The sequence below is a fragment of the Nanorana parkeri genome, unplaced genomic scaffold (assembly GCF_000935625.1).
Source record: "Nanorana parkeri isolate BGI_ZX_2015 unplaced genomic scaffold, ASM93562v1 scaffold372, whole genome shotgun sequence".
Lineage (NCBI taxonomy): Eukaryota > Metazoa > Chordata > Amphibia > Anura > Dicroglossidae > Nanorana > Nanorana parkeri.
The window spans coordinates 867,076-884,779 of NW_017306640.1; the positions used below are offsets into that span (position 1 = coordinate 867,076).

Consider the following 17,704-nt stretch of genomic DNA (forward strand, 5'->3'; position numbering starts at 1 on the left):
ACAAAAAAAGACAGCAGAGGCATGGCACAGCCAGAATGGAGATCATTCTGGCTGTGCCACAACACGACAACATCATTTTCACTTGATCAGTCATCCCCCTTTAAGGGGACAGGGCAGCAAAAGCTAAAAAGTGGTGGTATAGTTAGCTTTCGTCCTATTTGACATGCACATCCCATCCAGGTACTAAACACTACCCCCAGTTTCAGACTCTGCCCAATAATGGTTCCAAATATAAAGCCATAAAGCTATGCAATATCTGCATACTTGCATCATGTTCCTTATGTGTTTAATAGCCAAAAACAGCTGAGGGTTCATGAGTCCAGGTGATTGCCTCCTCATGCTGTTCCTAAACGGTGCTGCCTACAACTTCCTGGCAGAAATAAAATAACAATGACATTATTAATTTAAAAACATAAATGTGTTATTTGATATTAGCCTTCTGAGCTCTCTTGTACAGCAGGTCTGATACTGGGAAGGGGCAAAGAGGCAGCATTTTGATCCAGTCAGGCCCTACCCGAGAGTGCTGTCCATCTAACACTGGAAGCTTCCTGATAGATGGCAAAGTGATGACCTCATTATTAAATTGCTGCTTCTTCACTGTCCAGTCACAGAATGGGGCTGACACTAAACCAAGGACAATGATCACTACAGTTTAGATTGCAGATCACAGATTGACTGAACAGAATTACAAATCGTTTAAAAGGTGAAACCATTCTTATATATGAGTTTTGTGTATTTAGTTATTTTCCTGGAATTCAGCTTTAAGACGGAATTCAAACTGTGCTTTATGAAAGAAATGGCCTGTATCCTTGTGTAAGGCCCCATTTATACGTGGCTTAAGGCCCCGTTCACACCTGACCGTTTTGTAGCGCGTCCTACGCCCGAAGGACGCTCTACAAAACGGTCAAAAATATAAATTGCATTGTAGTCAATTCCCTCGTTCCCACCTAGGCGTATTTCCGCCCGTCCCTAACGCCCTACAAAACGGCCCACGCCTGAAAAGGTCCCGGGACTACTTTGGGCCGTTTTGTAGGGCGTTTTCCATTGGGATAAGCCAAGTAGCCTTTGGAATCGCGCGACGGTCGCGCAACTTTTTTACCGCGAATCGCGGTAAAAAGAAACGCGTGACGGTCGCGCGACAAACGCGCATATTACAATACGCCTAGGTGTGAACCCAGCCTTAGGCTGCGGCTGGGGATTCCTGCGGGCCCAATTCCATGCCTTGTCTGCCTATATGCAGGCAGAACTGTATGGAGGGAGGAGAAAAGGGAGAAGCAATTAATTACTCTGACTCATTCACTTGTATGTGTAAACTTTAACTTGAACTATTGAGCCCTGTAAACATATCATATATATTTCATATTTACTACACTACACAACATTTTTTAAATATATTTTTTAACATTGTAATTTTATTCTTCATGATAAAAGAAAAAAATAGATAAAAAAATAAAATACTATATACACGAAACCTGTACACATTATTTATACCATTTATTGGTACACACCAAAATCTTGCCACAATGTACAGTAAAGCCTGCCATGATTTGAAAAAAAAAAAATACTGTATTTGCTGGCGTATAAGACTACTTTTTATACTTAAAAACATGCCCCGAAAATCGGGGGTCGTCTTATACGCGGGGTATACAATGTGAACCTTTAGTTCGTTTGGGCTAAGCTGGCCCAAAACGAACATCCCTAATCTGTCAGCCCGCTGGATGTGCGATAATACTGTATGTACGGTAGCTTCGGCTACATACAGTAGCTGAGCCAATCACAGCGAGCGATGTACACAACCTCTGCCAATCCGAGCAGGCTATGTATTCATTAATAGAATACATTGCTCGCTGTGATTGGCTCAGCGCGGTATACTGTATGTAGCTGAAGCTACCGTACATACAGTATTACCGCAGTATTACCGCACATCCATCCATGATGTCTTATATGACGAGTATAGCCCAAAACCTATGTTTTAAGTGGAAAATTAGGGGGTCGTCTTATACACCCAGTCGCCTTATACGCCGGCAAATACAGTAACTAAAATCAAAAGTAAGGTGACACAAAGCATAAGTCAGCTAGCAAATTCACTGAATGACATATGATTCAGTTTCCTTATGCTACTTTTCCGTCTGCTTTTGCGGGATACACTTACAGTATGATTTATTATGGTGTTAAGTTAGCCTGTATTCACTACAAACGTCAAATCATGTGAAGAGGATTTTAGAGGAAGTGGCCTTCTGGTGCACAAGGCTGGATACGCATAATTAATTAATTACCTTCACTTCCCTTCGCAAGAATCCGCAGGTTCATGACGCAGGATTCCCCAGCCACCCCGTGTAAATGTAGCCATATATTCCTAATTGTGCTTACACAATGGGTCAGATTTACTAAAGCCATTCTTGTCACGAAGCTAAATATCTCAGGTAAAGCAGTGTAGGATAAAGCAAATGAAGGTTATTTGTTGCCTCTTGGCTCCTCATCTTAATTTTCTTCTTTCATGGGCACTTAAAAACAAATAAGAAGTACTGGATCTGTTTCCTGCACATTTTCTGCTTTGTTTCTCCAAATCAGAAATGAACACAATTGTGAGCATGTGGGATTTAGAAGGGGAAAAATTAAAGAATATTACTGGAGGTTCACAATAGTTTCACAAGAGTAATCTAGTCATAAATATAATTCATCCTAGCTCAGTTTTAATTGTAAATTTGTAATAATTATAATCCACCCTACCCCAGTTTATTAGCCTGGATTTACATGAGCACTGGAGTTAAGAGATTATCCAGTTTATTATGGCACATCAGTCCAACTGCATTATAACACATGGTTTCAATGGGAGTATGGTGCCTATTTTGACACACAAGACAGCTATGTATAGCTTTTCCTGTATCATTAAACAGCTGTAGATTGGGGAAGTGTAGTCAAGGAGAAGAAGGCCCCGTTTTGGTCAGGGATAGACAGGTCCTGAAGAAAGTCTCTCCTCTTTACTGTGGAATGGGTGGAAGACCAGAAGATCCTGGGCAGCAAGGTACTAAGCACTCTAAGGGAAGGCTGCAAGAATGGAGGATTGGGAGGACAACTATATCATTTAGAGAGGATTCCCTTACCTGGGAGACTGGTTTCCTTTGAAGCTTTAGGAAGGCAAACTTTGCCTGGTCCCATTACGTAAGTAAGTAAAAACATGTAGACAGCAATCCCAACTATTTTTGATTTGCCCTGCTATTCTGGTGGAACTGTACAACCTCAGTTTCTTATTGTATTTTCTGGTTTCTTGGATAAAGGTTTACTACCAAATAGGAACTGTGGTGCGCTGACCTTCCTTTGCACCCTTTTTATAAAATATTACATCACTACACATCTTTTTTGCTCTCTCCCGATAGGATTGGTCATGGCAATAATCAGGCAGACTTACCTTACTTACTTATTTTAGGCGGGAAAAGCTGCTAGCTTCAATGGCCTCTGATTGGCTGAAGAGGGTTATATAAATACAGACACTTGTGACCTTCTCACCTTTCTCCAGCTGACATCCAGAGGAGCTTTACACCCTCCCACCTTATACCACGTAGTGAGACATTTCTGTCGCGGCATTGTTTTATGTGGTCCGTCACCTTCCCGAGGGGGACATTTTAAAAGATATTGAAAACTGTTTATTAATATTGGTGTGCTTGGGCCTTTCTAGCCAATCACTCGTTATGTAGTTGAAGTTATGCTATTTATTTATTTATATATATGTTAAATATTTTAATAATCGAGTAAACCAATAAAAAATGCCGCGGCCATTTTTGCCACTTGGAAAGTGTTCGTTTTATTTTAGTAATATAAAAGGTTTGCTTGGTTTTGAATGTCACTTGCTTTTCAATGAGGCTTTATGGATAATTGTGTATGTAAATGTTAGTAACAAGAGGAAGCTACACCTGCTTACAAAATAGTCATACATTTATTGTTGGTGACATGTTATGTTAAGTTGCTTGAAAGGACAAATGTGCCTATGATGTCATTTATACCTCCGTCTGGACATAATTCCTTGTAGACCTGAAGGAAAGTACCTTACATTCCCACTATACATAGTTCAAATACTTCATGTGTTTCTGGAAAGCCCAACATGTTTTGCTTCTTGTTTTCAGTTTACAAACATAGTTTTCAAGTGATCTTGACTTTCCTACAAGGATGATTCTTCAACTTTAGGCTGATTCGCTTGTCCTATATTCATGGGCCTAAGCTAGGGCTGGACACATCCCAGGATCCAGGTAGCCAATGTTCCTTAAAAATTACAGCTGACACCTAACTTTTGAGATTTTCTTAGGTGTTGTTAGTGGCACCTAAAAAAAATCTTGCTGGCTCCTGGATTGGACACACTGGCTCCTGAATTCCATATTAACTTGTCCAGCTGTGCCACAAACTATATGTAACATCTGAAGCACATGAAATATCAGTAATAGCCTTTGCCTCCCAAAGGTGCTCAGATATGTCGTCAGGTATGGGCCTAAAATTAATAAAAATTTAGTTTGCTTTCTTAATATACTTTTAGGGGGTTATTCACAAAGTTGCCGAAGGATCCAGCCGTAGTTTCGCCTGATCCTTCCGCTAGTTTCGGTTGCGGGAGCCCTTTGGTTCAGTAGAATCGAAGGGCTGCTGTACGGACTATTCACAATAGCCTGTACAACTCATAAAGGCGGCTGAGCGGCTCAGCCTAGCAGAAGGCATATGCTTTGGCTCGAGTGAGCTGAAGTGACAGACGAAGCGGGGCGAACAGGGTGATCTAACGGCTGGCTCCGCCCAATTGTAATGAAAGATCAGCGTCCCCAAATGATCTGGGGATGCTGAACTGTCATTAAGCTATGACAACTAGGTGGAGCCTGCCGTGACGTCACGGCCGGCTCCGCCCAGTTGTTATTCATTGGCCTGGACCTGCTAGAAGACTACAGTAGGTACCACGGAGGTACCGAGCAGAATAGCCGAGCCAAATACTGCTTGGTGGCATTCGCCTATTCACTCACTGCTGTTCGGCCCCCATGTGAATAGGGGCGAACTGCAGCAAGTGAGTGCCGGAGCTTCGGCTCCGCCGATCCAGATGTTGGATCGGCTGAGTCGAACTCCTTCTGCAGAGCATGTACAGCTGACCGTAGTGCAGCTGAAGGCAGCCAATGTACGGCTGATTTCAGCCGATGTACGGCTGAAATCAGCCGTACTGAGCTGTAGTGAATAGCCGAACAGTGTTCAGCTCACTTCACTACGGCTCGATTATTCACTCGGCTGCCTCTCGCAGCTGAGTGAATAACCCTGTTAGTGTCTGTGTCAAGGCCAACAATCAATTGGCTGACTTTTTACTGAGCTTTACTTATTTGATTGTAATGCTATCTACCATTAAAATCCACATGAATCAGTCATTACAAAATCACATTATTATTTTATTTAAGAAAGTACCCAGAATTAAAAAAAAAACTCTGAACAAAACAAATGAAAAGGGAAAATATTACAAATAAATAGTTGTAAAAAATCAGCTAAAACTGCATACATAAAAAAAGAAGGTAAGGAATTAGTTACTCAGAGCTGATTAGGTTTAAATAGCAAAAAAACTTTTGTTTGTATTAAATAAATTAATAAATACTAATTAAATAAAATTAAATAAACAAAAATGTTTTTTCATTGTGTAAGTTTACTTTAAAGTGACACTAAAATCAGAAGTTAAACTTAAAAATGCATTTGAAGGAGAACTGTGGGGTAAGTGCTTTTCCCCATAGTTCTCCTACGGGTCACGGGAGGACACAAACTAGCATCCTCCTGTAACCAAATGCTCAGTATACCGCCGCAGCTGGGACGGATACCGACGTTACTGTCAAGATCCACCCAGCTGCTTGATTGACAGTTGGCTCTGCCTATCTAGAGGCAGAGCCAGCTGTACCCGCCCCCTCCCCCGTTCATTCCGCCAGTCAGCGCTGGAGGATCGGAGAGGGGAGGGGGGGGAATCCCTGCAGAGAGCCGTGATGTTCACGGCTCTCTGCAGGCACAGGCTCGAGAAGTGAGCGAGCGACGGTATGTGTTCGCTCACTTCCCGATCTATTGAGCCGACATGTGACAGTTTCATTGTCACACGTCGGCTCGAACTATGAGGTTGACTGAAAATCACTCACCTCATAGTTCTCCTTTAAGTACCCTACTACCCTGCTGGCTCCCGTGATGAACTATAATCTCACCGTCACGTTTAGTTTACTAATTTGTATTGATATTATACTCCATCACGGGAGCGAGCTTGGAGTGGTGGCTACTTTACAAGACACACAGGGACCATGGGGAACAAAAGTAGCCACCCTCCAGAGCGAAGGAAGGACAGTGTCAGCACCAATTCAGAGATAATTTGAGGATCTACAGCTGAGTGATACACAAATAAGATACATTATTGTTAATAGTTAGGGTACTGGAATGCATTTAGCTCCTGGGTTTGGTGTCACTTTAACTAACAGATAGAGTCATTTGATCTGTACATACTATAACTAGTTTAAATGCATCATATTAATAATGTTATTGTTACAACTTATGTATCAATGCTGCCTACTAATGGAGGCAGAGTGGCTGAGAAGGAGGAAGAGGAAGACCTGGTTGTATAAGGTATATCCAAGGTGTTTAGATGAAGTTTTCTTGGGCTTACTTCATGCAGTCGATGTCCACAAGTGTTTCATACATTTACACAATGACAAGACTGCTTACATGAAATGAATCTCTTTCACATGTTATAAATGATCTTTTAAAAAACAATGTATTCTCCTCTGTAACAAACTAAAGGGAAAAAAAATCTCTTTCAAAATACAAACAGCAGAAGTGTCAATAAGAAAAAATGGTGAGACGCTGGAGACAGGAATATATTGACAGCCAGGAGATGGCAGCACTTCACAGATTCCAGGTTACTAAACTGAAAAGACAGAGAACACAAAACACTTTGATGAGCAATTGTGAATTGCTAGCAGACAAAAAACACTCTAGGGGGAATTTATCAAAAATAGAGCAGACAAAATCTAGAGCAGTTGTGCATGGTAACCAACCAGCTCCTCTCTTCAGTTTGTTCAGTTAAGATTTGAAAATGAAAGGGAGAGGCTGATTGGTTGCCGTGTATAGCTGCTCCAGATTTTGTCTGCTCCAGTTTTGATAAATTCCCCTCGATATTATTGCATTATGATATTAGTGTATGTATATGATTGAATATAGTGACACTCCAAGGACTTTACATAACAACGTTTACATGAATGCTGAGGGGCTCATTCATTGGAGAACAGTTCCCATTAAATTGGGGCACCAGACCAGGGATGTGTGGTCAGGGGAGGCAGGTGAGACAGAGCCTCAACTAGAATTATGGAGGAAAAAGCTGTCAGCTTTTTCTCCATTCAGATTGGCATCTAACAGGTTACACAGCAGGGAAATCCTCCCCGCTGTGTAACCTGTCACGGAGCCTCAGCGATGAGGAGCAAGTGAGGGACAGGGATGCTCCTGACTGTCTCCTCCCTTCCTCCTTTACACTAGCTTGGGGACGGGTTGGGGCAGGGCTTTGTCCGACGGGGGCGGAGCTTCGGCCGACCGGAGGTGGAGCTTTGGTCGGCGGGGGGGAGGGGCTGGGCAATGCCTCACCCCGAGCAAGAGGTACCGCACGTCACTGCACCAGACAGACAACTAAATACACAACTGGAATATATAATGGGCTGGCACTACAAGTGTCAGCAGTCCCTGTCAATTATATGAAACTCCTGTGTCTGAGGGCACATTAAATTGACAGAGACTGCTGACACTTGTAGTGCCCTCACACACAGAATGCCAGAACTGTTATATAATGATGATATGACTGTCCTGTGTTTAAAGGCACTCCAAGTGTCAGCAGTCACTGTCAATTTTGTCAATGTCAGGTTTACTCTGCTCTATCTAGCAAAGTAAACCTTTCACTGCTGTTGTAATACATAAATTAGGAACCATCACACAAACTGGGACACCACCCCTATATATGCAATATATATCAAAAAAAGGGGGAAAGAGAAAGAAAGGGGCTTTGTGGTGACCACTGGAGAATAGCAGGGAATTGATCCAATAATAAAGTCAATTGATTCATATATATAATAAAATTCCATTTTTAATATACTCAATTCATAATGTCTATACATATAAATATGCTAAAATTCATCCATATAAAAAACCATAAATAGATGTATACACCATAAATAACCTCCCTGGAACCCACACAGAAACCATGATTATAAATTCATATATTGGTCATTGCCCTCATTGTATTCATATCTTATTTGCATGATTAATTGTACATAATTGTTCTATATATCATTAGTTCAGCCATGATTCTGTGCTTGCTCCAGTCTTCAGCGCGTTTCGCCGAGGCTTCGTCAGGAGGATTTGGAGAGGTTAACTTAATTATTCTTTTTCCGGTAATTGAATATCCATCTGCAGGGAGTCTCCCCACCCAACCAGGAGACAGGAGCGCCGGGGGGAGGCAGTCCGAAAGCAAGGAAGCCAAGCATCCGTCCCAATCGTACCTTGTACTGGTGAAGCTCCTCAGACTGTCAGGGGCAATTCCTTCTCTCAGAACCTCCAACTGTCCCCCCTCCATGCTCCCACTATGCAACCCCCATGTCGTCCCATTGACGGCATCTAACGTGGGCAGATAGGCTGCTGTCTGTTTTTTTTTATTCTGATATTAGAGCCACCGGCTGCCGTCAGAGTAAAAAAAAAAAAAAAAGACAGCATAGAAATGAACAGTTAGAGTGCTATTGGCTATTTGAGTTTGCAGTAGCCAATAGCAGACTAGCTATTGCACTCACCCACTGCTGCTGTCAATCAGCAGAAGTGGACCTGGAGTTCTCTATCAGGTCCTCCTCTGCTGATTGACAGCAGCAGAGGGTGGGTGCAGTAGGCAGCTTGCTATTGGCTACTGCAAATTGAAATATCCAATAGCAATCTAGCTATTAATTTCTATGCTGTCTTTTTTTTTATTATTATGATGACATTATGAAGACCAGGAGATAGCAAGGGAAGCATAGCATAGGGGGGCAGAGTGCACCTCCCTGAAATGAGAAGGGCACCTCCCTGAAATTACTTTTTTGAGGTTGGGGTCCCTGCAGTTGGAGTTTTGTTAGTAAATAGGGTTGATCTATGTTCACTTCATGTGCAAAAAAGGATTCCTGCTTGCATGTGATTGGATGATTGATGTAAATATAGCTTCACCTTATTCACTAAGTGAACGTACACTTTCCAAAGTTAGACCTCAGTGAGGGGAATTTGCATGGCAACCAAGCTGCTATAGGGCTGGAATTGTCCTATTTTGTCTGCCCGTCACTTTAAACAGCTTCCTGGATTCCTAGTGTGCTTTGCATCTCTTTCCCAGCTGCTTAAATTGATGCAATCTTGATTTCTCAAGACTACATATCCCATCATGCATTGCTTAGAGCCAACCATGATAATGTTACATTTTTCAGACATTGGGTTGTGGTTCAGAATGCAAGCTCTGTGAGAGGTGTGACACAAGGAAGTGCATATTCACAGGGCAGAGTGAAATTGTGTCAGTGCATTGAGGAAGTACATCCTATAGGCATCTTTAATAAGTAAGTTTACAAACTTCTAGAAAGATAGAACTTATTAATATAGAAATGCAGATTTATTTGTAGTTTTTCACCATAAAAACCCTTTCATTCTTTTTACTTAACAATCAGCTTTGTTACACGAGGATGAGGCACTCCGTCTTGTTTGTTTTCAAGGTTACAGACTTCCCCATCGTTGATGTGAGCCTCTGCTCCCTAGTGACTTTGGATTTTTGACATACTGGGAGGAATTTATCAAATCTGGAGCAGACAAAATCTGGAGCGGATTTGCACTGCAGCTAATCAGCTTCTCTCTCTCATTTTCAAATCTCTTCTGAGCAAACTGAAGAGAGATGCTGATTGGTTGCCATGGGCAACTGCTCCAGATTGTGTTTGCTCCAGTTTTGATAAATCCCCCCAATTGTATGTGTGAAGATTTGTTTATGTGAAGAGCTCTGGATTTATGATTGTTGGTATACTATTTAACCACCTCCCATCCATTGGCCGTTCCTAAACGGCTGGACGGTAGACTTATAGGAGCGGGTGGGTGTCTTAAAATATCCTTCCCCGCCTCCACTCATCCCAGCGCGCACATGAGTGGGGAAACAGTCAGAAATGTAAACAGCCAGCGATGGCGCTAAAGGGAGGTTTTGTGAGTTTTCCATTTGCGTTTCAGCGCTGAAATGCAATTAAAAACGCCCAAAACCGCACTGATCAGCACGGTTCAATTGAAAGCTGTATGGAAACCGCACTGATTAGCGTGGCAAAAATAGTGCAGGGAGCAGTTCGGATCACGTGGACCTGCGCGGTCGCATGATTGGTCCCCAAGGCAATGTATGGGATCGTTCATGTCGGCGGATCCGTGCAGCCGAATCCGCGCAGCTGAACCGCCCCGGTGTCAACGGGGTCTCAAGCTTCAAATGACAAATAGCACCTCGCGCCAAACCCTGTGTAGCTGCAAGCACTCTAAGAAGTGTTACCCTCTGAATATATCAAATTATAATGAATGTGCTGCGCTTCATCTAGAACAATACATAAACAAATCTCTATAATAAATATGTGCTTAAACAATACATGCAATCAAAAAAGTGTTCACAATGAATCTTCTTGTAAATAATAGTCCTCTGGAAAGTTCAATTTATATATTCCGTGTTCAAATATACACAAATGTGGAATCACACGTATATAGTGCTCAAGATATGTCCCAAGTGCACTACACTCTTTATCCTTCCACTGTGAAAGTTCTTTGTATAAAGTCCAAGGGGTCTCAAGCTTCACCGCTGATACTGGACTTAAGCAGGCACCTTCCATGCACAATGGAAGACACAACGGGAATAGAATCTTCCCGCCACTGACACGTGACAAAGTCACAAAGTCATTTAAAATGACAGTCATCCTATTTTTAAAAAAAAATGTAATGTAAAAATGTTAAGCGGTCAAACCCACGGAGGAGGGGAAGCATGAACGTGTCCCCCCTGCCTCATGTCCATGTTGCTGAATACAGACAGGGACAGGAGAAAGAATCTGCAGGAGCCAGAATCACGGATGCAATGCTGTACTGACCCCAATACAAAAACATAATAAAAACGCAGTCGGGGGGAATTGATCAAAACTGGGCCAGACAGAATCTGCCCATGGCAACCCACCAGCTTCTCTCTTTCATTTTCAAATCTTAACTTAACATACTGAAGAGATGCTGATGGGTTGCCATGGACAACTGCTCCAGATTTCTGTCTGCAGCAGTTTTGATCAATTCCCCTCCATTTTTTCTTTTATGAAAACATGCGCGTTTATTATTTTTTGTCAAATAGTGGACTTTACCTTTAAAACAGGGGTTGGCAACTACGGCCCTCCCGCTGTTGTGGAACTACAAGTCCCACTAGGCGAGAGAAGACTCTGACAGCCACAGTCATGGCTCCCAGAGGCAGATGCATTATGGGATTTGTAGTTTCACCACAACTGGAGTTGCCCACCCCTGCTTTAAAGGGATAACAATTGAGAAATATGTATTTGTTTGTTTTTGTTTTGCTTTGACATATGCTTTTCTCATGATGTTATTGTTATTATTTTGTAAAGGGGGCATTTTAAAAAAGCACATCCTTTCCGCCGGTCAGCACAGCATCACTGTCTGCCATCCAAAATCCCCATGACGTGTTGTTCTCATTAAAAGCTAGCTTTGTGTGCTGAGGGGAGACTATGATAAGGCCTCCTTCTTGCTGTCAGTGACAGTGGGAATTTCCAGTCAGGAAGTGAGAAGAACAGTTAGTAGAAGCACACAAGCCTCACACACACACCTCCAGCCTGGGAGGAGGGAGGTGGACCTCTGTGCTGTGATGAGCTCACCCGAAAAACCCGCCCAGAAGCCAGAGAAAACAAGGAAACTGAAAGAGGAACAGCCAAGGCAAGGGGCTGCTGGGCTGCTGCACTCATGGAGCCTTAGAATGAAGTGCTGACAACTTCTACCATACAAAAGGGACCCATCACCATCTCTGCTGCATCGCTGATCACTATCATCAAGGATCGCACGATCCAAGAAGAGGAAGACGCAGAAGACGAGAAGGTAAACCCACAATCAACACGTTGGCTGCCAGGGGTGCCCAAGCAGAAGTGCCTGGGGTAGACATACAAAGAGCACATGTGACAGCATGCGACTGCTGACAGCCACCGTACAGGAAACATAGATCGTATAGCTTGTATCAGTGATCGCAAGCATGCCATTCATCATCAAACAATGCGACTCATGCGGTATTAGAATTATTATTATACAGGATTTATATAGCGCCAACAGTTTGCGCAGCGCTTTACAAAATAAAGGGGAACAGTACAGTTACAATAGAATTTAATACAGGACGTTAAGGTGGACCCTGCTCATTGGAGCTTATCAATCAAAAATACAATCTATTAGAAATGATCTATTGAAAATGATCATTTAATCGATCTTTATCAATTGAAATTTCAAACCATGCAACACATGCGATAGTATATTTACTATACAGGATTTCTATAGCTCCAACAGTTTGCGCAGCGCTTTACAAAATAAGGGGAGACAGTACAGTTACAATACAATTTCAGTACAAGAGGATTAGAAGAACTCTGCTTGTGAGAGCTTATTGATTGAAAATGTGATCTATTGGAAATGATCTGTTGTATATGATCATTTAATCGACCTTCTGAAATATCTAACAATGCAACACATGCAATATTATATTTATTATTATGCAGGATTTATATATCGCCAACAGTTTGCCAGCACTTTCCAATACAAAGAAACACAGTACAGTTACAATACAATTCAAGACAGGAGGGTTAGGGGAACTCTGCTTGTGAGAGGTTATTGATTGAAAATTAGAAATGATGAAAACGATGATGTAATCCATCTTCATCGGCGATGCCGGTGATCAGGGTGCCTAAATGTCATATAAACTCCTGCTGAACAGCTGTGATGGCACAGAATTCTAATTTCATATACATATCACTCTGTGATCGATCCAGGTAGCAGCGATCGCACACAACCAATTTATCATTGAACAATGCAACACTTGCTGTATTGTATTTTATATTAGTATTCAGGATCGATATAGTGCTAACAGTTTGTGCAGAGCTTTCGAATATTAAGGGAGGTGGTACAGTTACAATACAATTCAAGACAAGAGGGTTAGGGGAATCTATTGGAAATGATCATTCATTCAATCTGTACTGCGATCGGTTGTCTGACGCACAGGCAGATGTTCGTTTGATTGATCGATACGTGCGTGGTTACCTTTACTGTTTTGACCTCAGTTTAGCCTTTGCATACACTAATTGGCAGCACTGGGACTGCCGATAGGCTTGCAGAACACAGTAGCCTTGTCTCAGGTTGGAGTGGTGCTGAACAGAAGCTTGCTTGTTCTTTCTCTTTATTTCGTAGGGCTGATGTATGAAAACTGGGACACAAGTAGAATTGTTGGCTGTTGGCGACTTTTCTTTTTGTGGGAAAGTGAAATCATTATTCTAAATTTGTTGCCACCAGTGAGAGCTCTAGATTTGTTCTAGTTTCCAGAAATCACCACCTTTCTGCCAACTACTCCATTTCTTCAGTCGTTTATGCACCTGCTTAAAGCTTGCTGCGGGTTTTTTTTTTTTCTGCCAGCAGGTTTATTCTCAAATTATAACACAACAATAAAAAAATCAAAACAGTCAGCACACAGAAATATGTTCCAGGCATCTTACAATGTTGTTTTGTTTAATGAATTAATCAAAAAGTAAATGTATACAAAGCTAAAACTTATTTTTTTCATTTTTGGATTTGGTGGGGAATGGTTAATACCCCTGTCAGGGTTTTTATTTGTTGTATGTTTTCCCTTCACTTGTCTCAGAGACGCAGCAGGACTTATGTAAGAGGAGATCTTTACAAAACGTGGGGATATCCCATCTTAGACAGCTGTCATCAGAACAGCTTTCCCCATTGGGAGATTTCTCACCTTCTGGCAACTCAAACATGTTTAAGGCCGTGACACACTGCACGCGAAGCAGCGCGGAGCGGTGGCGCGCTGCCTTTGCGAGCAGTGTGTCATGTAATTTTCTGCTCGGCAGCTCAGCTTGCGAGAGCTCGCGGAGCTGAGCGTGCCGAGATGAACAATTTCAACTTCAGCCAATCGGCTCGCGCGTATAAACCGGCGCGACAGGATGCGACGTCTGGCCGTTGTTACAGACGAGCCGATTGGCTGAAGGTGCAGTCAATCATCTGACTGCACTCAGCTCACACACTGCACGTGATGCTCCGTGCCGGAGAGCTTTGCTTCGCTCTGCACGGCTTCGCGTGCAGTGTGTCACAGCCTTTAGAGTTTCCATTAGTTTCTGTACAGGGGACAAGTGTCACCAGGATCAATAAAGAATGTGAAGCACTCCAATGAGGACACAGACAGCACTAAAAACTGGACAGGGGTTCCAACCCTTCCATATTCTATACAGATTAACTAAACAAAACTAAAAAAAAGATTTGGCTTTACATACACTTTAAGCAATTTGGCCACTGTCATGTGATTTGTGCCTAGGCATGGTGGTCTGCCAGTGCAGTGCTTTATGGGGTGCTGATGTCAGCAGCACCTTTGTTTGGATTCTACCTAAAGTTTGTGCTGATATCAGTACCCTGCAATGCATTGCCATGGCAGACAAAATGACGTGCTGAGGAATACATCACAGGATATGTAGCGTCTCAGGATTGATCATAAGAAAGCAGTAGTGAAACCCATTTCTACTTTGTGTGCTGATTGTCTGATTGTTCCTTTAGCCTAGACTAATTTTTTGAGTATAGGTCTGCTTTAAGGTCTTATTCACACTAACATGGGCAAACCTCCATTTGTAGGACATTTCTAAATGCATATAAATGCATGCAGATGGTATAATCCACATTGTATGGAATCGCAGGTGTCCCCGTACAGATGCAGCCGCTGTACACATTCAAGTAAATGACAGGATGACAGCGGCCGCATCTGTCAGTGGCTGTCCGCATGTAACCGTACATGTAATGGTAGGTTCTTGCCACAGGAATCCCACAATGCCCTGTGTGAATGCAGCCTTGGAATCTCTGAATGCATCTAAATGCACACAAACGCACGTAAACACATATGGGTTTAAGGAAAGCGCATCTAACATCTAAACACAGGAGAACTTGATCTAGGAAGAATATCGTTTCTTTATACTTCCCAGGTAAATAAGGAGCCTGAGGGCCCATTCACACCATCTCAGTGCATTGATCGCACGGTTCTGTGCGATTAACACATGGTACCGCACATCCCGCGTGATTACAGTTCGCCCACACGCACCTCCCTCCCGCAGTGCGATCGGCGGTACTGCAAATACCTTGCGGTGGGGTTTACCATAGTAATGAATGGGGATGTGTTTTTGGACCAGACAAAAAACATTCTAGTCTGGATCTGGTCGGGACATGGTACGAATGGGCCCTAAAACTTTAATCTCTCCCTTAAGCTGAGATCAAGTACATTTAATGATTCAGTCAGGGTGAGAGGCAAAACCAGCTTTTTCTACAAAGCTTTTTTTCACCATTTATTTTTGGCCCTGGTGAGTTGAGAAATTAGCTTAGCAATATGTCTTCTATAAGAACGGCCCATCTGTATTTGTGCAATGCACTGTGTTAACGTGCGTTATGTCACGTGTTCGTGTGTATTGCATTAAGGCAACCCATTGATATCAAGATGTTTGCTGCAATGCATTACGGTACATCACAATGTGTTGCATTAGTGCATTGGGGGGCTATTTAAAATGAACGGCACCAAAAAGTGTCAATGCAAAGTGTTTACGTTGACATGCATGTAACATGCATTGCCACATGTTATGGTAAGGCTTGTGTAAATGCGTTTGTTCCTGCAACGCATATATGTAAATTGGGCCCCAAAATGATTCTGGCTTCTGACATTGGCCCTAGTGGCAGGGTAGCTTCTATCCTTTTAATTTAACTGGTAATGGTAATGAAGTACATTGTTTAATGCAGTCTTGAAGGGTTTCTAAACCCTCGTGGTTTTTTGCATATAGCTACTGCTAGCAAGCAGTAGCTATATGCAAAAATGTTTTTTTTAAATATGCTTTAAAAGCGGTTTAAACTCACCTGTGTCTTCGCCGCGCGCTCCCGTCCGAAAATCTGCATGCGCAGTTCAGATTTTCAGCCGGGAGACGAGGAGAGACACAAGGTAAGTCTATTGATGCGTGCACCCGCATACAGACACCGTGGGACAGGAAGTGCCAGCAAGGACAGAGGAGTCAGCGCTGGATCAGAGACCCGCAGCAGTGCTGGAGAGAAGGCTGAAAACTACAGGAAAGAAGAAGAAGATCGGATTAAGAGACATCATTTAAGGTAAGTGCTTTCATTAACATTGTGGGAGGGAAAAAATGTTTGCCTTTAATGTCACTTTAAATGATGTATTAATGATGTCATCAGTATCTAAGTAAAACAACCTATATATACTGTATATATTTTTGTTTTTGTTACTTATGTTTTTGCAAACAAAAGCTCTGCACTGTGACACAGAGCATTGACAACACTATAATAAGCACGCCTCATGAATGCGGTATTTTTATTTTTTGGGAGGGGGGTTATCATTCAAGAGTTGTGTAGTAAGCAGCGGTAATATAAGAGTGAAAGTAGCTACACAAAACAGGATTGTAAAAAAAAAAATATAGCTTGCCGACTGCTGAGTGGTGTAAAATGGGTATTTACACAGGAACTTGTAATTGAGAAAGTCAACAAAAAACTGACTAAAATCTATCATTTAAAGTGAACTTGTGGCCAGGCTCCAGACATTATTTCCATGTTCTTAAGAAGCAGTCAATGAGTTTTAAAACAAGTCCTCACTCTCCTTTGTACTTCAGGACAGTGTTAACCTACTAGTCCAAAGTCTTCTCACGGCCAAAACGACTTGAACAATTTCAGTGCTTGTTCTGTCAATATTGAGGATGAATTTTCTTCACAGTGTCTGCAGCTAATGGAGGGCAGTGAGGCCTTTAAAGCTCATTGACTGATTTTTAAATAATAAGTTCCCCCGAGCCAGTGGCGGACCTAAGGAACAAAGGGCCCCGGTGCCCACCCCCAAAAAAAAAACAAAAAAAAAACACAGCGCTCTCCTCCCGCAGCGCTCGGCCGGTTCTCACTTTCTATCCTCCCCGCTGGGACACAGAGCAGCGCCCAGCGGGGAGGAAAGAAAGCAGGGATGCGTTGCTGTATCGGCAGAAAAATTGCATTATTGCTCTCACTGCGACGTTCGAGGCGATATGTAACATGTTCAGCACAATTGTCACTTTTTCGCACGTAGGCGCTACAGGCGGGGGACTTAAACATTTTTTTTCCCATTTTTTTATTTTTTTTTATGTTACATTCATTTTTAAACACTTTTTTTTGTACACTAACCCTATTGGTATTACATAGGGGACTAACAAGCACCCTGTGTAATAGCAGATAGGGTGTGACAGGTCCTCTTTCTGGAGGCATCAGGGGTCTTTTAGACCCCTAATGTCACCTAGAGACCCCAAACAAGCTGAGGAAGCCGAGATCTGCTTTCCCAGCTTCTTGTCCTGGCTCTGAGAGCCGGAGACTGTGTACAGTGACACCGGAAGTGATGTAATACACAGCACTTCCGCGTCCAGTGATC

At 42.5% G+C, this 17,704-nt stretch overlaps 1 protein-coding gene across 1 annotated transcript in view; it reads left to right on the forward strand.

Annotated features, from left to right (window-relative positions):
* The first annotated feature begins 11,841 nt into the window (after window positions 1–11,841).
* NFKB1 (nuclear factor kappa B subunit 1) overlaps window positions 11,842–17,704 on the forward strand; it is a 102,562-nt gene continuing 96,699 nt past the window's right edge. The window contains exon 1 of the mRNA XM_018558987.1: window positions 11,842–12,128. The gene's annotated coding sequence lies outside the window, so the exon portion shown is untranslated. The remainder of the gene's footprint in view (window positions 12,129–17,704) is intronic.